Here is a 23,313-nt window from a genome sequence, read left to right on the forward strand (position 1 = left end):
TGCAAAAATAACCTGTTATAAAATCTACAGTAGGCCTCTACTATTTTTCTCTCATATTAATCTCCTTTACTGAGATTTTCATGTTTGATGTTATGTGTAAAATAATGTTCTTTAAAGGTTCTAAAACAAAGTATAGTATAATAAGCTGTTGTTAGGTTATCTTTAACTTTGTTCCTTAAGTACTGATAAAAATGAATTAAATATGGAACACCTACTTTGTGGAGAGCAGTATGGTGTTTTTTTTCTATGTGCAGACCTTCCCTCCTCCCCTCCCCCCCAATCAGGAAAGTTTGAGAAGATTAAGTGAATAATAAGTGGAAGCAAATTTCTCATTGTTGTTTTTTCTCTTTAATAATTGTAAGGTAATCACTTATAATTTCTTACTGGGTTTCCTCAAGACTAATGAGTTCCTTATACATGCATGGTGTTCCTTTATGGTCTAGTCCTTTTTTCTCTTCTGTAGAACACATACTGACCCCAGTGTAGACATCACCTTTAGTAAAGATATATGAATAAATGGAAGAAGCTGAAAAGGTGGGCTGTTTCCAATGCTGGCTATTTGATCAGGGCTACCTAGAATTGTTAGTAGAGAGAGCCACAGTCATTTATTATTTTGAAGAAAATTGATGTTTTAGTCATAATAGATTGTTACCTTTCCCTCCCTCCCTCAACTAATCAGCATAGATGGATGTGCATTGAAGTGCCTAGTCTGGAAGGTCTAGGGCTGTTATACAAAGATTTGTAATGCTTGTGCCTGGACTGGGTACCAGGTGGGTGAGAGAGCTGTTACTTCTCAAAAAGGAAGGATGGAGAGAAGTCACTCTTATTTCAAGGGGATTTTATGTCAGTAAGAAAGTAATTGTAAAATGACTTGAAATGGTAGCAAATAGAGAAGTTAAAAAAAATAATGGCACAGTCCCTGTTACTTTTTATAGTCTTAAACTAAAACGTATTTAGCTAATTTTTTTCCTTCAAAGCAGTTGGGGTTAAGTAACTTGCCCAAGGTTACAAGGCCAGTTTTTTTTTTTGAATGTGTGTGGGTGTTAAGTGTCTGAGGCCAGAATTTAGCTAATTTAAAAGGGTATTTCCTAGAGAGTGGTTTTTTTTTCTTACATATCTGCAGATCTTTTCCTGGTAAAATTGGCCATTAATTTTTTTCCCCCATAAGAGGTTGTGTTTGAGTCTTTAGCTTTAAAAAAACAAAATCATTGTTCAGGAAATATTTTCATTCTTTAGGGTATTTTAGTATATTGGTGGGAACAATGAGCAACTTTTTCCTTTTAATTAGTGAAAATAATTTTTTTATATAGTACAGAATTTGTTACTCATTACTGTGTTTGGGCCCATTCTTCCAACTCCTTGCACAGACCGGATGGGGATCAAGCCCAGGGGATGATGACTGGCTGATTCTCCCCCCCACTGCTGCTGCTCGTCTAATGTGCTATCCATTATCATTCAACCAGTTGGTATATCCTCAATATCAGTGAACATGAATTGGCTTTTACCAAAGGCTATTTACTGAGGGGCGGCCAGGTAGCACAGTGAGTAAGAGCACCCGCCCCAGAGTCAGGAAGACCTGGGATCGAATCCGGGTTCAGACACTTAGCACCACACCTAGAAAATAACTGGCCTTGTAACCTTGAGCAAGTTACTTAATCCCAATTGCTTAAAAAAAAAACCCCAAAAAACAAAAAAGGCTATTTACTGAGAATGAATAGCAAAGGTGGAACTCCAGTAACATCTCTCTACAAAGTCTGGTTCATATTCTCTCACAAGTACTTATATAGATAGTACCTGGTTTGATGGAAGACCTCATCCTTTATTGATCTTAACATTCCCCCAAAATACAGCTCTTTCCTGACCTCTGAGGGTCCTTGCCCTTTGAAGAGTTCCAAAGTTAACTTTCTGATAGGGATGCAGCCACTATATTCTGGAACACTTTTTTTCATTTAATATTTTATTATTTTTCCAGTTACATGTAAAGATTTCCAATTACATGTTTTCAGCATTTGGTTTTATAAGATTTTGTTTCAAAGTTTTCTCCCTTCCTTTCCTCTCCCCTCCCCAAGACAGCAAGCTTTCTGATATAGATTATACATGTACAATTACATTAAACATTTCCACATTAATCATATTGTGAAAGAAGAATCAGAACAAAAGGGAAAAAGCATGAGAAAGAAGAAAAAGAGAAAATAGTATGCTTTGATACACATTCATACTCCATAATTGTTTCTCTGGATGTGGATAGTATTTTCCGTCACGAGTCTTTTGGAATTATCTTGCACACCATTGCTTTGATCTTCTTCAAGAGCTAAGGACAACAACCAACCAGCACCATTGTATTTCTGAGAAGAGCTAAGTCAGTCCTAACTGATCATGGCACAAGGTTGCTGTTACTATGTATAATGTTCTCCAGGTTCTGCTCACTTTTCTCAGCAGAAGTTCATGTAAATCTTTCCAGGTTTTTCCGAGATCTGTCTACTCATCATTTTTTTTTTCTTAAATCTGCTTTTAAAAAATAATTAATTTTCAGTTTTCAACATTTACTTTTATAAGATTTTGAGTTCTAAAATTTCCCCCCTCCTCCTCCCTAAGACAGCAATACAATCTGATATAGGCTAGTCACATTAAGCATATTTTCACATTAGTCATGTTGTGAAAGATGATGAGAATAAAAGGGAAAAACCATAAGAAAGAAAAAAAGCAACAAAAAAGAGAAAATAGTTTGCTATGATCTGCATTTAGACTCCATAGTTCTTTCTCTGGATGTTGATAGCATTTTCCATCGTTAGTCTTTTGAAATTGTCTTAGATCATTGTAGTGCTAAGAAAAGCTAAGCCTATCAGAGTTGTTCATTGCACAATATGCTGTCTTTCCAGGTTTTTCTGAAATTCACCTGCTCATCATTTCTTGTAGTATTCCATTACATTCATATACCACAACTTGTTCACCTATTCCCCAATTGGTGGACATCCCCTCAAGTGGCCTTGAAAGGACTGCTATAAATATTTTTGTACTTGTGGGTTCTTTCCCCTTTTTTATGATTTCTGTGATACAGATCTAGTATTGGTATTGCTGAATCAAAGGGTATATACATAGTTTTATAGCCCTTTGGGCATAGTTCCAAATTGCTTTCTAGAATGATTGGATCAGTTCACAGCTCCTCCACCAGTAATATATTAGTGTTCCACTTTTCCTACTTCAGCATTTATCATTTTCCTTTTCTGTCATATTAGCCGTTTTGATAGGTGGGAGGTGGTTACCTCAGAGTGGTTTTATTTTTCATTTCTCTTATCAATAGTGATTAGAGCATTTTTTCATGTGACTATAGATAGCTTTATTTTTTTTTTTTTAATTTTTGGAGGGGAAAGACAGGGCAGCTGGGGTAAAGTGACATGCCCAAGGTCACACAGCTAGTAAGTGTTAAGTGTCTGAGGCCGGATTTGAACTCAGGTTCTTCTGACTCCAGGCCCAGTGCTCTATTCATTGTGCCACCTACCTGCCCTGATAGCTTTAATTTCTTCATCTGAAAACTGCTTGTTCATATCCTTTGACCATTTCTCAATTGGGGAATGACCTTGTAGTCTTATAAATTTGACTCAGTTCTTTGTATGTTTGAGAAATGAGACCTTTAGAAGTGGCTGTAAAAAATGGTTTCCTAGCTTATTGCTTTCTTTCTAGTTTTGCTTGCCTTGGTTTTGTTTGTGCAAAAGCTTTTTAATTTAATGTAATGAAAATTATCCATTTTGCATTTCATAATCTCTTGTCTGCTGCTTGATCATAAATTCTCCATAGATCTGGTAGGCAAATTATTCCTTGTTCTCTTAAGTGGTTTATGGTTATCACCCCTTATGTCTAAATCATGTATCCATTTTGCCCTTATTCTATTCACCTCCTTTTTTCTAGTTTATTTTGTGGTTAGATTTTGACAGGGGAGGTTGGGGTCTCCCACTGGTATAGTTTCTCTGTCTATTTCTTCCTATGACTCTCTTAACTTGTCTAAGAATTTTGATGCTATACTACTTGGTGCATATATGTTTAGTATTGATATTACTTCATTGTCTATTGTACCTTTTAGCAAAGATGTTCCTTATCTCTTTTAATTAGATCTATTTTTGCTTTTGCTTTCTCTGAGATTAGGATTGCTTCCTCTGCTTTTTTTTTTACTTCAGTTGAAGCATAATACATTCTGCTCCAACCTTTCCTTTGTGTAGCTTTCTGCTTCCAATATATTTCTTCTTTTTTTTTGGAAGGCAGTTGGGATTAAGTGATGTGCCCAAGGTCACACAGCTAGTTTTTGTATTAAGTATCTGAGGCCAGATTTCAACTCAGGTCCTCCTGACTCTAGGGCTGGTGCTTTATTCACTGTGCCACCTAGCTGCCCCTATTCCAGTATATTTCTTGTAAAGGACATATTGTTAGATTCTGGTTTTTAATCCACTCTGCCATCCACTTCCATTATGTGGGAGAGTTCATCCCATTCACATTCACAATTATGATTACTGCATATTTCCCTTCATCCTATTTACCTTCCTTTTTATACTTTTCTCTCTCCTTTCACTGTGTCTCTCCTCACCAGTATTTGCTTCTGACCACCATCTCCCTTGATGTGTTCTCCCTTCTTTCATCTCTGACTGTTTTCCCTTTTCTTTTTTAGGGCATTTCTTTTTTATTTCCTTTTAGGGTAAGATAAATTTCTCTACTCAACTGAGTATGTTATTCCCTCCTTGAGCCAAGCTGATGAGAGTAAGCTTCAAACAGTGCTCACTATCCCTCCCTTCTTTCCCTCTAATATAATAGGTTTTTTGCACCTCTTCGTATAATATAATTTACCCTATTCTGTCTCCCACTTAACTCTTTTCCCAGTACAATCCTTTTTTTAACCCCTTAATTTTTTTTATCATTGTATCAAGGTTGACTTCTACCCACACCCTCTTTCTATGTATATTTCTTTTAATAGACACAGTTTTTTTTTTTAATAGAGGCTCTATTAGTGCCCTATTAGAGACACAGTTCTCAAGAGTTATACATATCATCTTCCTGTGTAGGGATGTAAACAGTTTGATCTTATTGAAACATGTTTTTTTCCTTTCCTGTTAACTTTTTATGCTTCTCTTGAGTTTTGCATTTGAAGTTTGAATTTTCTTTCAGCTCTGGTCATTTCATCAGGATAGTTTGAAAATCCCCTATTTCATTGAATGTCCATCACTTTCCCTGAAAGATTATGCCCAGTTTTGATGGGTAGTTGATTCTTTGTTATAATCTAATTTCCTTTGCCTTGTGGAATATCATATTCTGAGCCTTCTGGTCCTTTAATGTAGAAGCTGCTAAGCCCTGTGTTACCCTGACTGTGGTTCTTTGATATTTGAATTTTTCCTTTCTGACTGCTTACAGTATTTTCTCCTTGACCTGATAATTCTGGAATTTGGCTACAATATTCCTTGGAGTTTTCATTTTGGGATCTTTTTCAGGAGGTGATCAGTGGATTCTTTCAGTGACTATTTTACACCCTGGTTCTAGGATATCAGGGCAGTTTTCCTAGATAATTTCTTGGAAGATGCTGTCTAGGCTAATTTTTTTATTGTTGTTTTCAGGTAGTCCAGCAATTTTTTTTTCCCCTTTTGGAGGGGGGAAGGCAGGGCAATTGGGGTTAAGTGACTTGCTCCAGGTCACATGGCTAGTAAATATTAAGTGTCTGAATTGGAATTTGAACTCAGGTCCTCCTGACTCCAGGGCTGGTGCTCTATTCACTGCGCTGCCTAGCCGCCCCATCATTAATTCTTAAATTATCTGTCCTGGAACTATTTTCCAGGTCAGTTTGTTTTTCCATTAGGTATTTTAAATTTTCTTCTATTTTTTCCATTCTTTTAATTTTGTTTGATTGATTTTTGATATCTTAAAGAGTTGTTATCTTCCACTTGCCCAATTCCCATTTTTAAGTGATTATTTTCTTCAGTTAGCTTTTGTACCTCCTTTCTCTTTTGGCCAATTCTACTTTTAGAGTAATTTTTTTTACTGGCATTGGAGGTGGTTGGAGCAGGGACTCAAGCAAGTTCCTGCTTTTACTCTGCCATTTTGGCTCCTAAAATACCATGTAGATAAAAATGTTAAGATCATTTCATAGCCTATTTGGTCCCCTTCAGGAATGGACGAACAACAACACCAGCAGCATGTTACGGAGCTCTCAGGAGTTGGTTTTCTTCAGTCAGTTTTTGTGTTTCCTTTTCCAAGCTGTTGCCTTTTTTTTCATAGTTCTCTTTCATAACTCATTTCTTTTCCCAACTTTTCTTCTACTTCTATTGATTTTTAAAATCCTTTTTGAGTTCTTCCAAGAGGACTTTTAGGGCTTGAGATCAATTTGTATTCCTCTTTGAGGCTTCATATGTAGCCTCAAAGTTACCTTCATATGTAGGTATTTTGACATTGTTGTCCTCTTCTGAGTTTGTGTTTTGATCTTCCCTGTGGCCATAGTAGCTTTCCATGGTCAGGGCTCTTTTCTGTTTCTTTCTCATTTTTCAGCCTATTTCATGATTTTTAAACCTGAGTTCTGCTTCTGGGGTACAGGGGGTACTGTCTCAAGCTCCTTGTACTGGGGATCAGGGGCCTGGGCACTGGCTTTTTTTGTCACCTAGGGGGTGACTCCTTGCCCTTGGGGATAGGATAATCTGGCTGAGTTGAGCCTGTTGTGCTAGGGTTAGGGGCTACCAGCTTGCCTTTTGCACTGGGGCTAGAGGACTCACTGCTGGTCTACTGTGCCACTAGCCTGCTGAGCCCTGTAGGACCAAAGGTGTTCCTGATCTATACCCTGGCTAATAGCCTCCTCCTGCCTTGTCTGAACACCATCCACGTTGGACTGTGCTCCCTTTTTGCCTAAAAGAGACAGAGTTATTATGAAGTCTTTCTAAGTTATCTCAAACTGGAAAATTGTTTCAATTTGTCTTTTTCTGATTTCTGTTGCTTCAGAATCATTTAGAGGCTTTATTGAGTGTTGTTTCCAAAGGAAATTGGGGAGCATTCAAGGAGCTTCCTGGCTTCTCCCCACCTTCTTGGCTCTGCCTCCCTTGAAACATTCTTACCATCAACAGTGGTCGTCTTATGAATTTTCTGACTGCTTTTCAAAACTCTGATCAAGGGGATGGGGAAGACATAGAGACTCTCTTCCCTCTCCCTACCTTTTTCCACCTCTCCTATCCCCAGTTCATGATTGAAGACTTTGGATGGAGCTGCTCCAACATCAGCATGGCATGCTGTTAGAATACCAGATTCCAAACTGGTTTGCCATTTAAGTCAAGTTTCACAGATAGTGGCTGATTTTCTTAAGCTATTCCTAATACACTTCCCGTGTGGAAGCATTTCCACTTTTTTCCAAAGTGATTGAAAGATACATATTTTTTGCTACCTAGTTTATGACTTTGACTTGATAGAATTGTCTGAATCATATTTATTTTACACCTTTAATTAAGGAGTATTGTCACCTGATGAAGTTATTAGGACTTAAAGCACCTTGTTCTTTACATTGGTTGGGACAGGATGCTGTATTCAATCTCTTTAAACGAACGTGAAACCATTTAAGATTTCAGATTTGAACCAGTTTTTTGTTTCTTTTCAGGGGCAGGAAGGAGGTTAATAAGTTATTTATTACTATTGATATACTGTTGATGAAGTCATTGTAAGGTGAAGCTTAAAATGACATACTAAAATACCATGTAGATAAAAATGTTAAGATCATTTTATAGCCTATTTGGTCCTCTTCAAGAATGGACAAACAACAATACCAACAGCATATTATGTAGCTTTCAGGCATATGTGGAGTTAGAATATTTATTCTTTGCAGTCTTGTAAGGTATGAGTTTACTAATTGATGTTAAAGTGACTTAATAAAAAAGCTTATTTGTGACTTTAACATTTAATTAATTTAATATTTAAAAATTAAAATTACTATAAATAGTAGTTTGGGGAGATTTTTTCTGTAGCACTTGGCATAGATTAGGGGAAAGTGGAATGAAGAATTTAGACAACCAAGATGAGATGGTATCTGTCTGTCTGTCTGTCTGTCTGTCTGTCTGTCTATCTATCTATCTATCTATCTAATTGCTTCTACGAGTGGTCTTTTTTTTCCATGGTTAAAAATACCTAGAAATGAAGTTTTTTTTGCAGTGGGAAACATGGAGCACACCAATGTGAATTTAAAATATATAAATGGGAGTATTGAGAGATTTCACATGACTTTGAAGTAGTGTTGCTAGGAGAAAGAAGAAAAGTTGTTATCCCAATTTAAAAAAACTTTGCTTGTTTTAAATACATAAGAAGATAAAAAAAATTTAATTTTTTAAAATTTTGAATATTATACTACAGAAACTTTAATGTAAAAAATAAAATATGCCTAGATGAAGATGGGATTAAAATGTTATAAAGTAATCATCATGAAATAGTTATTTTAAATTCAAGTAATGTATCCTTTAAGACATTTCATGTGTGATCTCTTTGTTTTTGGAGGGGGGAGGAAGGGGATTGGACTTCAGTGACTTGCCCAAGGTCGCACGGCTAGTTTTCGTGTTAAGTGTTTGAGGCCGGATTTGAACCATCTCTTTGTTTTTTACGTCACCTATTATATTTCCCAGTCTATCTCCTTCTTTCAAAGAACCATACCTTGCATAAAATTAAAAACAGTTAAAAAAAAAAGACCTAGGAACATAACATCCAAGTCCAACAATAGCAGTGTTCTTGCTGCTACCCCTCCCTTCTGTAAAAGGAGGAGTCTGTTCATTTCCATACATATTTTTTGGGACAAGCTTGGTCATTATGATTTAACAGCTTTTTGTTTCATTTGTGGTTCTTCACATTTACATTGTTGTCATCATATATTTTGTTTTCTTGGTTGTGTTTACTTCATTTTTCATCAGTTCATAAAAATCTTTATATTTATATGCTTTGTTCCTTATACCACAGTAAGACACCATTAATTCTTGTAACGTACTTATATTAGCCACTTCTCAATGGATGGACATTTACTTTGTTTCCAATTCTTTGCAAAAAGTGCTGATATATAGAAATTTTGGTTTCTGTGAGGCTTTTCTTTTTTATATTTTATCACTTTGGGGTATATGCTTAGCATTGGGATTGCTGGGTCAAAAATTATGAATATTTTAGTCATTTACATGTAAGCTTTTTTCTTTTCTTTAAAAACTTTATTTTAAATGTTAAAATTTTTTTTGAATCCACATCCAGACAAACAGCTACAGTCTGAATGCAGATTGAAGCATACTATTTGAGCTTCTCCCTCTCACTTTTTGTCTTGTTTCTTTCTGGAGGTTCATCCCATTGGCTCTAATTCTTTTTTTTTTTTTTTTGCTACATAGTTTGTGACTTTGACAACATGGCTAATGTGAAAACATGTTTAACATGTATGTAGAGCCTATATTAGATTGCACGCCCGCTTGGGGGGAGGGGAGAGAGGTGGAGAAAATTTAAAACTCTAAAGCTCGTGGAATTGAATATTGAAAACTAAAAATAAATTAATTTTAAAAATTGAGTTCCATGTCCTCTTCCTCCCTCTTGCCTTTTCCCTATCCATTGAGAATGCAAGTGGTATGTCAGTTGTACATATGAAAGCATATAAAACACATTTCCATATGAACCATGTTTTTAAAAAAAGGCAAGGAAAAATAAAGTGAAAAAATTACACTTCACCTTGTATGTAGAGCTTCTCACTTCTCTCTTTGGAAATGGAATAACATTTTTTTATTACGGATCCTTTGGGATTTTTTTTGATCATTGTTTTGATTAGCATAGCTAAGCCTGTCACAGTTGATCATAGTTAAAATATTGCTGTTACTGTGTACAGTCTTCTATTTCTCCTCACTTTGCTTTGCATCAGTGCATCAGTTTATGTGAGACTTCCCAGGTTTTTCTGAAACTATCCCCGTCATCATTCTTACAGCACAATCACATTGCTATTACAATCACATATATATCACCACTCATTCTGTCATTCCTCAATGAATGGACTTCCCCTCAATTTCCAATTCTTTCCTACCACAGAAAGAGCTGCTGTAAATATTTTTTGTACAAATGGGTCCTTTTCCTTTTTCCTTGACCTTTTTGAGATAAATATTGCTGGGTCAAAGGGTTTCCCCATATCCTCTCCAGCATTTGTCATTTTCCTTTTCTGTCATGTTGGCTAATCTAATAGGTTTGAAATGGTACCTCAGAGTTTTTAAAATTATCATTTCTGTCATTAGTAGTGATTTACAGCATTTTTTATGACTGTGGGTAACTGATTTCTTTGTCTGAAAACTGCCTGTTGATATTCTTGGATTATTTACTAATTGGGGAATAGCTCTTATTTTTATAAATTTGACTCAGTTCCCTGTATATTGAAATGAAGAGAAATGGAGAAATGAAGCCTTTATCAGAGTAACTTGAAGTAAAAATTCTTTCTCAGTTTCTTGCTTTCCTTCTAATTTTGACTGCTTTGGTTTTGTTTATACAGAAGTTTTTAAATTTCATGTAATCAAAATTATGTGTAAACTTTGTTTTTGTTTTTGCTTTTTGGAGGGGAGAAGGCAGGACAGTTGGGTACTTGCCCAAGTGTCACATGGCTAGTAAGTGTTAAGTATCTGATTGGCTTGATTTGAACTCAGGTCTTACTCCAGGCTCTGTGCTCTATTCATTGCCCCACCTAGCCACCCCTTATGTGTAAACTTTTTATAGCTTTATGTAACTAATCATCACAATATAGAGAGAAGACTTATGTATTTTCCCTAATTTTTTTAGTGGTTCATTTAGAAATATTAAAGAAGCCATGTTATCTAAGAAATCATTTATCATTCATTCTAGAAGACCCTATTAATAGTCATTTTTTTGGATTCTGAAAATGTGCTTTTTCTCTGTAAGATAATATCTTTTAAAAATAGCATTATAGACTGTCTCTGACTTTTCATAATTGTTTTTAAAAAGTTAACTTGTAAAAGCTCTTATTTAGAATTAGAATTATATTTTCCCACAGAAACAATGTGATAACATTCCCAAGGCTGGCCACTAAAACCCATTTAAATGTTTAATATAGTGAATAGTTTTATAGAGCATAATCACTGCACATTATTTTTAAGAGGGAAACATTCCAAATTTGGAAACATCCAAATATTCTTCTCTCTCTCCTTCCATTCAAGCATACTGGGACGCTTTTTCAGGGTGAGTTTGATAAATTAGGATGGGTGAGAGCAGTAGAAACTTAATTCATTCAATATGTAGGTTGTTTGTAAATAGGGGCTGGCCATACTGCAAAAATCCTGCTTTTACTAGAATGTGGAAGAATGAACTGTTTTGTTTAAATGAATTTTCTATATAAGGAATGAAACCGTATTGATGACTTCAGACTTCAATTCAGTAGTTGGTTATTAACCATTGAATAAAGCACTGTTCTAGGCCCAGGAGATTGAATGAAAAAAAAAAAGGGCTTGGCTTATTTTCTACCTGGGATATAATTTGCAAATGGACAAGTAAATGCAAGTTCTATAACATACATTTAAAATGGATCTTTTCAGCATGGTTTGTTGTTTTTCTACAGCTTGGTTCAGTAGCATGTCATGTACAGGGGAACTTAGATCTGTAAAAGCTACAGGGAAGATCAGAGGACAACCCAAGACAAAGCTTTTGGAGGACTCCTGTGGAGCTGTGCAGTTGGAAGGATTGCTTCTGGCAGCTCCCCTTTCCCTTGCCTTCCTTAAGCTCTTGTCCCTTACTCTGGTCATAACAGACAGGTTTGTTCACACCACTTGGATGAGCTGAGAGGCACCAGTAACTAGCCTACTACCCCTAGCTCTTCTAGATGCTTTGGCACTGTCTGTAGTGGTAGCACAGTGGACAGAGCACTGGGGCTGGAATCAGGAAGGCCAGAGCTCAGATCCAGCCTCAAACCCTGACCAGCCGGGCAACCCTGGGCAAATAACCTCTTTCTGCTTCAAGTTTCTTCATCAATGTAGCAGGGAAGTTATTGTGAGGATAAGATGAGATATTTGCACTTCTCAAACCTTCAAGTGTTGTAAAAAGGCTAGCTATCATCATTGTTGTCGTTATTACTGATGCATATTAAGGAACCTGCTGCTGAATTCTTTTAATTGCCCCTAGTTACAGTAAGAAGAGCAGTAAAGAGCTAGAATTGTTCTTTACCCCTTTGCCTCCTTAATTTCCTCTGTTTGCACAGTTCTTGATACAAACATATCCTGAATAAATGGAATTTGTTCATTCTTTCATTTATTCCTGGGAAGTAGGCTCTCAGGCCACTTCCTCAGACCATAGTTTCAGGGGAACCCATCTTGATTACTTAGTTCCAATTTCTGGGTATTCACCTTGGCCCAAGGAATGGTACCTAGAGAAATGACCCATGCAAGGACCTTGACTCCCAGAGTTAATTGTCTTTCATTATAATGAGCTTCTGTTTTTATCTACAGTTTTGCCATCTCCCTCCCTGCCCCTTTCCCCAGTGCTCTTTTTCTTCATCATCTTTTGTGTATCAATACTGGTATCTCAGCACAGCTCTGAAACTATCTCCTAGGAGAGGCTTTTCTGCCAAGAAACTTGGAAGTCAGGAGACCTGAGTTCAAATCTACTCTTTTGACACTGTGTGATACTGGACAAGTCACTTAAACTCTGTCTCAGTTTCCTTAGCTATGGAATGAGGATAATAATAGTACTTACTATATAGAATTGTTGTGAGGATCAAATGAGTGCTTAACACCTGCTAAAGCCCTTCCTTATTACCTTAATTTTTATTACTTTTGAGTCCTCCCTGAAATTGCTTGGTTGTTACTTAGTATGTGTACTTTGTACACATTTCTCTCCATACTCCTAATCCAAGGCAGAGACTGTTATTTTTTTTCCTCTTTGTAATGCCAGGGTCTAGCACAGTGCCTATCAGATAATAAATGTTTCAAATAAATTGGATTATTTAATCTTATTATTAAACATTTTATATGCTATTATTAGTCTTATCTTTTTTTCTTAGAAAATAAGACCCTATTTTTTACTTCAAATCCCTAAATACTTTTGGTTGATTTTTTTTAAACTTTGAGCTGATTTTGGAAAAATTTTTTAGAACGTCATAGTACAGAATTATGTCTGCATTTCTTGTAAGAAAGTCAGGGATGTGCAGGAGGAGTTAGTATGAACCACAACTGATAATGATATTTTTAGGATAGTATTTATACCTCAGAAATTGACAAATGCTGCAAATCAGGGTTTGATTTATTGTTTTGTCAATTTTCTGAAGTTCAGAAAGTGGTAGAGAAAGTGTTTATAGGGCAGATTAAACGTTCATCTGTCTTTCCCTGTCTTCCCCTTTGGTAACCATTTACCAGCACCCCTGAGTACAATGAATCCTATTTCCTGGATTGAGGATCCTTCCCTAAGAATTGTCATACTGAATTGCAGTCATCTTTGTATACTTAAGTAGGTGTATAAAGTGTAGTAGATTGGGCTGAATTTGAAAATGAAACATACCCAGTGTCTGTAATGTAATCATTTTCTTAAGATTTGTTTCTTTGTTCTAAAGTGATAATGAAGGTCAATTAGGGTCCTAGTTAATCAAGGTTTCTCTGTATTTAGAGATGAGGTAGCAGACCTAATCAACTCTATTGTTATTTTATAAATTCATTCACAGCTCCAGTTTTTTTAGCTCTTCATAAAATTTCAAGAAATCAAATAGAATTATTGGAAAGGGAACTTAGAATGTGGCAAAGAAAAACAGACTGAATATAAATGAAATGAATAAAGGGCATTAGAAATAAAACCTTTTTTTTTAATTTTGAGGAATGATTATCGCAGAATAAAAAAGTGAAATATAAGGTAGGAATTGTACATCATTGTTGGGAGTGGTGGGGAGCAGTGGTTGGAACCTATATGAAATCATAATCATATAGGAAAATAAAGTTCCCTTTCCCAGTAAGCAAAGATTGTTTGTTCTTATGACAAAAAAATTCAAGGCTTGAATGAAACAGTCCCATGAAAGTTGGGTGAAAGTTGCATTGATGAGATGATGAATAGAACATATTTAGATATACTGGATTATAATCCACCTTTCTGATGGAACTATAAAATGAAAATGAAAATAGAAAAGGCAGATCTACTTGTAGGAGATAACCTGTTGTGTATTTTTGAGGAATAAAGCCTACTTTAAACTGTGAGTGTGCTTGAATAAAGTGAACAAGTTTTTTTGACTAATGATATAAAATGTGTTTTTTGCTTTATTTATGTACAGTCCAGCCTGTTTAATACTGTGATTCAAAGCTGAGTTTCCCTTATAGAAGAAAATATTTTAAATGTTATCTGCTGTTTTCTTCCCTCTGTACTTCAGTGGATTGTAACTTTTAGAGTTACTTTTAAAACCTTAACTTTTAGAGGTGGAAAGGATGTTAGAGGTTTTTGAGTCCAGTTACCTCCTTCTACACATTAGGAGAACAAAGTCTCAGAGGTTAGAATGTTTTGCCCCCAAACACACAGCTATTAAGTGACTGAGGAGTGACTTGACTATACATTGAACCCATGTCTTTCTGATTCCAGGTTCAATACCCCATTCCCTCTTGGACTGCACCATTTTCTTCTCTGGGTCTTTAATCCATTGAAAGTAGCAGCCCATCCATGTTTTCTTCTTATGGTGATTTTTGCTCCTGTCTTTCCAGACACTTTCCCATGAAGGTTTAGAGGCCTGTAGTTCTTTTAAAATTTTATGTATGGCACGGAAGTTTTTCTGCTACCCATTTGGCTAACTTCATTCTCACCACACGAGTAGCCATATTGAAGTGGGGGCATGGAGGGGAATTTCATGTAGTGAGAAACATGTCTAGAAGGGGAATGAAATCTAGCCACCCAAAATGGAGGCTTCAGAAATAAAGCAACAGTGAGAGAAAGGAGTGATATTAACTAGAGGATATTCTAGGGTGAGAAAGCCCCAGGTACTGAGAGAAATTTCAGAATAAGAGGGCGTCTGAGTGAGTCATGGTGGAAAAGTCCTAAGAGTCAGAGAAGCACAGCCGGGAGGAAAATGATGATTCTGGGTGAATGAAAATACAGCGGTATAATGCCGTGGGAATAAGGAAGGTTGGCAATTAGGTGGGCTTTGGCAGAAGATTGAGTTCTGTTTTTGTGTGTGTTTTGAGATGCCTATATAGAACATTTAGCTTCAGTGGTCCCACCAAGGTATTTGGAGAAGTGAGACTGGAGTGTAGGAGAATGCTTAGAACTGGATGATTTTGGGAGTTATCTTCAGAGTTGATGAGAGAGCCAAGAGAGATGATGTGGAAAGAAGAAAAGAGGGCTTAGAATTTAGCCCTGGAGAATTGGAAGAACATAGATGATGTTCCAGCAAATGAAATTTAGGATTGGTCAGATGATAGGAGGCGGCCTAGGCAAATGGGTCAGGGAATCTAAGCTGAGGGAGAAAAGGTTGTCCAGGAATAGAAAGGTGATCAATAGTGTGAGTTGGAATAGAATGGTCAAAAATTTTTATTTTGATTATTGGTAACTTTGGAGAGAGGAGTTTTAGTGTAGTGATGGAAACCCAATTTTAAGGAGTTGAGAACTGATCCTTAGTCCTAAACAGTTTATTCTTGGTAAAAAATTTCAGCTTATGTTCTTTGTGTGTCTTTTACATTGCCCTTTGAACTACTTACTGCATTAATTCTTTTGAAATTCATCTGCTGTATGGCTTCATCTGGAGAACATTTGTGTTAATATTATAAAGATCTATTGACAGTGAGCAGCTTGGGATCACTGAAAGCACTGTTTCTCTAATTATATCTCATTCAGTCTTTTCTTATTCTGAACCACCTCATTGCCTATCTGCAGAGCCTGTCCTATGTCTAGAATTGTTGTGTCTTCAAAAACTTGTATTTACCTCAGTGCCCTGCACATATTACGTACTCAGAGATTTGTTATGTTGAATTGTCTACAATCTACAGAGTTTAACCACAATTTTTTGCTAAAAGCTTATTGATTCTTTTTGTTATATCACTGTCAAGTCAAAAAGCATTTATTAGGTTACTTAACGATTTCCCAGGCACTACGCTGAGTGCTGTGGATGCAAAGAAAGGCAAAAATTGTCCTTGCCCTCATGTAGCTTGCTTTCTTTTTTTTTTAATTTAAATTTTTTTTTTCGTAGCTTACTTTCCAATGAATGGAAACGGCATGGGAACAATTCTGTAAAATTAAATAACATGGGCTTTTAATATACATAATTGAAAAGAAATGTCAGTTTCTTCCATTTCAGTTTTCATAATAAAAAAAGAAAATTTTACATGAAGCTGAAGATCTTTTGAGTACACAGCTTGTTTTTCTTTAAATTTGTTCCTTTTGCCTGCAGCATCTTTTCTTCCCCTGAATTTTTCTGGATGTAAACTGAGTCCTTTATTAATAACTTAATCCTTTTCAAAATCTGTGAGATGACAGATTTTGTTTTTATTTTTATTATTTTTTAGATCTTTTATTTATTTATTTATTTTTTAGATTTTATTTTTCCTCATTCTCTCTTTGGAATTTTTTGACTTTTATCATCTTTAACTAGTTGTCTATTAAAAAAAATTTGTAATTTCACCTTTCAAAACAAAGACACTGTGGCAGTTCAAGGAAAAAAAAAGGACAAAAGATCAGGCTTTTTGTTTTATTTATAGGCTGAGTTGTGTGACATGTGTGTGTTCCACTTTATTGACAGTTTGATTTTTTTTATTTTGACCAAAATGTCCTCCTCCTCATTAATAACTTCATTGTTTTGAAAGATTTCCTTGGGCTTGCGATTCACCTCATCAGTACCCCTGCCCCTCTGTGACTGGAAAGCCACTATTTAAGGAGGGTGCCCATTTCCCACCAGGCTACCCTTCTTTGGACTTCTCTAGCTTGTCCTCCTCTGGGGACCCAACCCTTTTCCTTTCAGCTTCCGTTTGTGTATGAGAGAGAGACGGAGACAGAGACAGAGATTTGTATCCCTAATAATTAACAGTGCCCAGCACATAGTAGGTGCTTAGTAAAATTCATTGACTGACCTACTTGTACTTTGTTGTAAACTTTATTTGAGCATGTGGGTACAAGTTTGCCTTTCACTGAAGCTTATAAAAGAAAGAGCTATCACCTGAAATACAATCTCTTGGGAATGGTTATGTATTTTTAAAAAATGCAATTTTTATTGATTTTTTTTTTTTACATCACTGGCATTTCCTGTTTTATTCTTTTTCTTACTGTTCCCCAGAGAGTGATTATTTATAAGAAAGAGTGAAAAAAGAGGAAGGAGAAATCTTCATTTAAACAAAGTTAGCCATGAGAAAAATCTGTCTTTTTATGCACTATTCTACATATGCTAAGGAAGGGGAAAGCTGAAAGCTAGCTGTCTTCTGATAGCTCTTCTTTGGGTCTGCGCTTTATCATTTTAAATTTTGCAACTTTGAGAAGCTTTAACAATTGTGCTTGGTTTTTTTTTCCCCATTTCTATTGCTATAGTCATTTTATATGATTGTTTTTTTGACTGCCTACTTCACTTTGCATCAGTTAATGCCTTTCCTTGCTTCTCTGTATTTGTTAAGTTCTTTTTTTTTTTTTTTACAGCATAGTATATTCAATGACATCTCTGTACCACAATTTGTTTAGCCTTTCCCAATTGATGGAAAGTTATTGGCTTTCCAATTCTTTGCTGCCATTAAAGACATTGCTATAAATAAACCTTTTCTACTCTAAAATTGGTGCGGATTGAAGTTCTTTTAGTTGGTAGGACTGAAGCACTCTGACAGCCCTTCTCTGTTCTCCCTTACCTAGGATAGTCATGGGAGCTGAAAAATGAGTCTATATACAGTAGAATTTGCTGCAAAAGATTAAAGAACCTAGAAAGGAAAGTATAGTCAGTTTAAAATGCAACTGGGATATGTTAAACAAAATAAATAAATATGCAACATAAATAATGTTAATTTGTGGTTTTCTAAGTCAATATTTGGTCAGTAGGTATAGTTTTCTATTTGATTTTGATATTGCTGCTCTACGGTTTGCCATGGATATATCATCCCATAACATTCTTCCTTTGTGCTAGTGCTTTCCTTTCTTTCCCTCTGTTATTTCTAGTTTATCCTGTATATAACTTGTTTTGTACATTGCTGTTTCCATCTTATCTCTAACAGTAAACCGTTAAGTCTTTGAGAGCAGGGATTTTTGCATTTTTTTTTCTGGTATCCCCAACATTTAGCACAGTGCCTAGTACATAGTAGGTGGTTAATAAATATTTTTTGATTGACTTTATAGGATCATCAGAATGATAGCATTTCATTCATTCAATAAACATTGATTAAGCACTTACTATGTTAAGTGATAAGGATACAAAAAGAGGCAATAGACAGTCCCTTACTTCAAGGAGCTTGTAAATTAATGGGGGGAAGGAACAATATGCAAGCAAATATATACAAACTAAGATACATACACATACACACACGGAAATAAAAGAGATAAAGCACTGAATATAGGAGGGATTAGAGAAGGCTTCTTATAGTAGGTGGGGTAATAGCAGGTCATTTATATTGGATTATTTCCACTCCTGGGTGACTGATAATTTCAGCAGTCACTCCAGAAACCCAATGTTTTGGAACAGTTGTAATTTAGGGAATATATTGATGTGGCCTTCAGGTTGTTTCTTTTTGTGCTCTTACCTGTTCTGCAACTGATAAGCATATCTATTTTGTAAATTATGTAATGAGCATAATTAAGTGCCTTTAGTTGTGAGAAAGTAACAGTGGGAGTTGGCACAGCTTTTTAAAAAAATTCAAATTTTTAAAAAAAGTTTAAGTAGGAATGGATGAGTGATTATTTAGCAGGCAGTACTGCTCACAGATAAGTCTATAATTTTTCCTTTCCTTGAAAGGAGATTATATCTTGTAATAATTAGTAATTAATGTGTCAGCTTAGTTATAAATTCTTTATAGAATTTTTGAGGAAAAATTAACGTGAAAGTACACATGCTATACAAGACATTCATACCCAGCTTTTAATTTGGAAGCTATTTGATGTGAATTTATAATATTTGCCCTGTACTGTAATTATATCATTTCTGACTTTTAAAGGTTCTGTCAGCAACAAAATTTGATGACAAAGGAATAAGTAATTTTTAACCTCAAAATCTAAAATGCACTTAAAGATGTTGTATAATTTCCTGAGCATCTTAGAATGTAGCACAGGGATAACAACATTTGTGGGATAACAACATTTGTGAAGAATAAATAATAGCAAGAAAATAGAAACTCTTTAGTTCTTCACGTGTTATTGACAATAAAAATAAACTTTACTATCAGCCTTTCAGTTCAAGGACCTCCCTTCCCCTTTAATTGCCATTATCTTGATTTATGAGTAGAGAATTATGCTAGCACAAAAAGGGACATCATACCCTCTCCTATCCCTCTCCATCAGGGATAGATCATCCTTTCCTTTTGATTGTGAAGTATGGGCATTAGCCTGTACCGTTTATTCTTCAGTCTAAAAATGACAGGGGAATCAAATCTTTTGTTTGTATCTACAGTATATGCTTGCAGTGAGTTTGATCAAATTTCATTAGTGATTCATTATGCCTTTAGCTATTAGGTTTCAGGGTGTGATAGCACATTTTATCTAGGTTATTAACTTAAAATAGAAAACAAAACCTAAAACATCAGTAAAAGTAGCTATACATTATTTAACAGTAGAAAAACCTGAAAAGATAGAATTTTTCTTGAAGTAAAGCTTTTGATTGTTTTGCAGAACACTCATCACCAAACTAGGAAAGTAAAATCTGTACCAGAATTCTTACGTGAGTAAAGCTTGGTATTTTCACAGTAACCAGTCTTAAAATTCATTGTTTACATTTTCATTTAGAAGATAGAATGAAAAGCTCTTTTGCTTTTAGTTACTTGCTGATACCAAATTGGGTAGAATGACGGGATCCTAAGGTTAGAATACAAAGTGATTTCCAGAGAAATGAGCAAAAAGCAATTAGAATGGAAATGAAATAGGGACACATGTAGAGTAGAAAGAAGGGATGATACACATCATGGTGAGGAACAAAATCTTAGGACTGAGAGTCAAACAAAAGTCAGTGGAAGAGCCCCATTTTTAATAAAGTGATCCTGAAACATCCAAACAGGATTGTGGAATTCAGAAAGTAATCATCTTTCCATGATACAGGCTTCGTTTTAGTCTTTTTCCCAGATGTCCCAATTCTCAACAGAAGTTATGGTATGCATAACACAGACACACACAAACACAGACACAATCAGAAAAGTGATGCATAAAGCAGTTGTGTGGTAGTCTTCAGTTCTGGAGCAAGAAAGGGACCATCAATGACCCTTGGAAACACTGCTTTCCAAGCACACTCCCCAAGCATACACACAAGAGCTTTTCAAGCTCCCTGTCACTCCTAGGCAGTAGGATGCCTCTGGATCTAATCCCTTTTACTCTAGGAAGCCAGAGGGCACAGGGTTGGTGTGCTTTATGGGAAGTGGATTGTGGGTGGTGCAGTTCTTAGCCTCAGACATTTCTTATTGGTTATTTTGCTGGTGCTAGAGATCTGGCTGAAAAAGCAGCATGTTCTCTTACGTCATGCCTTTTGCATGGAGCAAGGAAAACGACTTACTTAAAAGTCTCTTATCCACTCAGTGCTCTTGGAAGCTCTCTTAGACTAGAAGTGGCAAAGAAATGGCTGCTCTGCCCTGGTAAAGAGAGTCTTCTATATCTTTAAGATCACAGGTCACTAGCCTATTATTTTTTTAAAGATATCGTCTGTTTTTATATAACATGCACTTCTGAATGGATCCCCTATCTCCTGTCTCTCAGGCATTCTTTTTACTTTGAGATGCTGTGACTGAAGAGGGATGTGGAGTACTCAAAGTTCTTAGGGAATAGGAATGAAAAAGAAATCCTAGAAATAAAAAGTTAAAAACTAGTTGGGATTAGTCTGATGAATCTTTGCATATTTGAAGGATTATTACATGGAAGATGATTTCTAGCCTTTCCTCATCTAAGACTGAATATAAAATGGATATTTTAACGGATTTATAATTACACGTGAAAAACATAAAGAAGCCTGTAAATGATATTTTAAAATGGGAATGTGAGACATGCTGGAAATGACTTGGTTATTAATTCTAACTCTTTCAGAGGTAAGTTCACATAACTAGCAGTAGATAGGTAGAGTTGGGATTTCCATACCATATTATGTCAAAAGAGTTGAGTTTAATGATTTCTTCTAAATCAGGGATTTTAAAACTTTTTTTTGCGTATCGACTCCTTTGGCAGTCTGGGCCCCCTTCTCAGAATATGCTAATGCTAGAAAGACCAGGAGTGGCATTTGATGCAAACAATATTATAATTTGACTTCAAAAATATTCATCCTTTCATCTTTATTTTTACTGCTTTACAGATAATTCCCTCAAGGTAGTCTTCAATTCTCGTGTATTTAGTGTTAAATAATTAGAGGAGATGAGAAATTTAATTCAACTAGTGAAAATAAAGATGCTATTTTTTTTCTCATTTGAGTTCTTAGACCTCCTAAAATCTATCCATAAACTTCTTGGTAGGGAAGCCCAGGTTCAAATGCATGCTAATTTGTAAAAAAATAAAATAAAATGACATGGTTGATTTTAGTTTTCTAAGAACCTACTTTAATTCATGCCGTTTCTCCATCCATTCTTTTGACCTTTACTTTCTTTCCGATTTCCTTAAACTCTTCTTTTTATATTTGCTGTGTAGTACAAACAGGAAAAACTAAATTTTTTTAATGACCATAGTTACCTTTTAACAAATGTTTAATTTAAGAAGGGATCAGGACTAATTTTGTTATCTCTGCTTTTTGCGTTATAAATAAGAGGGTGAGTTAAGATATTATGATGCATAGCCCCCAATTTCATTTGTAACTTTGACTATCTAGCGGGCTGGTTCCTAATCATTGAGATAGCTGTGTATTTTGTTTATGTATTAGAACTTGAATATTGGAACTTTATATATTACCTTTAATTTTTTAAAAAAATTTTTATGTGACTTTTTTTTTATTATGTGACTTTAAGTTAGCAGAAAAATCCATTTATGACCAGAACAACTTAAATTTTAAAAATTGTTTGTTGATTAAACTTTTTAATGGCATTAAATATTGCTTTTAAATAAAGTGGCATCCATTTAGAGAATGTTTTTTAAAACTGATTTAAACTGATTCATGTTTCATCATGGCATAGTTGTGGTTCAGGGTTGTGCTTGTGTCGTTTGCCAACCTGGAAAGGTAATGGTTTAGTGGTAGACCATACATCTGTTACCAGAGGACAAACTTCAGTTCTAGGAGAGGTTTTACAGCAAGTCTGAGCAAACTTTTTCATCCCTTTTCAAATCTCCCCTGGCTTTCCCTATCTTTTCAGCTGAGCACTTTGCCTCTGCCTCAAACTTTACTGAAAAGATTGAAGCCATTCACAGAGGGCCATCCCTATCTCCTCAGTTAACATCATTGGGCTGTCTATTCCCACTCTCAGAGGTAAACCTGTCTTCATGCATCAGTGATTCCATTCCATTTTGTCTCCTGCAGCAGACTGCCCCATTAACACCCCGCCTCCCCCCCCCCCCCCCCCCCAGTCTTTCACTAATCTCCAGTAAGTGTCCATTGGCTACAGGGGAAGTGGGGAGGAGATACAACTAATCTTTGTAGTGCTGCATGAGTAAAGTATTGCCTGATGACTTTCCCAAAATATTGCAGTGTGTTTGCATGTGGTAAACATCCTTACTTTTTGAGATCTCAGTAGTTTATTCACAAAAGTATAAAAGTATAACCAGAACTGACAAGGTTGGCCAGACAGGATTTGTCATCTCAGTGAGAACCAAGAAGACAGAAAGAATGGGAAAGGAAAAGATTTCAAATTGGTCTATAATTTTCTTTCTCTGTTTTTACTCTTCCTAGTTTAGGTATCAGCATCATATTTGTTTCATAAAAGAAGTTTGGTAAGATCTCTTTGCCTGTTATTCCAAATGATTTATTTAGTATTGGAATTAGTTGATCTTTAAATGTTTGCTAGAATTCACTTCTAAATCCATCTGGTCCTGATGCTTTTTTCTTAGGAAGCTCATTTGTGGCTTGTTCATTTCCCCCCCATAAAATAGGTCTATGTAGATAGTTTATTTCCTCTTCTGCTATTCTTGGGAAAGAATTGAGATGATAGTCTTGGTTATTTATTGAGTTTCGAGACTTTTCTTATTTTTTTTTCTTATTGAGATTATTGAGATTCTGAAGAGCATAGTGGAAGGGGTAGGTAGCTTTAGGGTGGGGCATGGCTGTGTGTGTGT

Source organism: Petaurus breviceps, unplaced genomic scaffold (assembly GCF_028583685.1).
Source record: "Petaurus breviceps papuanus isolate PSGF00001 unplaced genomic scaffold, PetGlider_PUasm1.0 176, whole genome shotgun sequence".
In the NCBI taxonomy this organism is placed as follows: Eukaryota; Metazoa; Chordata; class Mammalia; order Diprotodontia; family Petauridae; genus Petaurus; species Petaurus breviceps.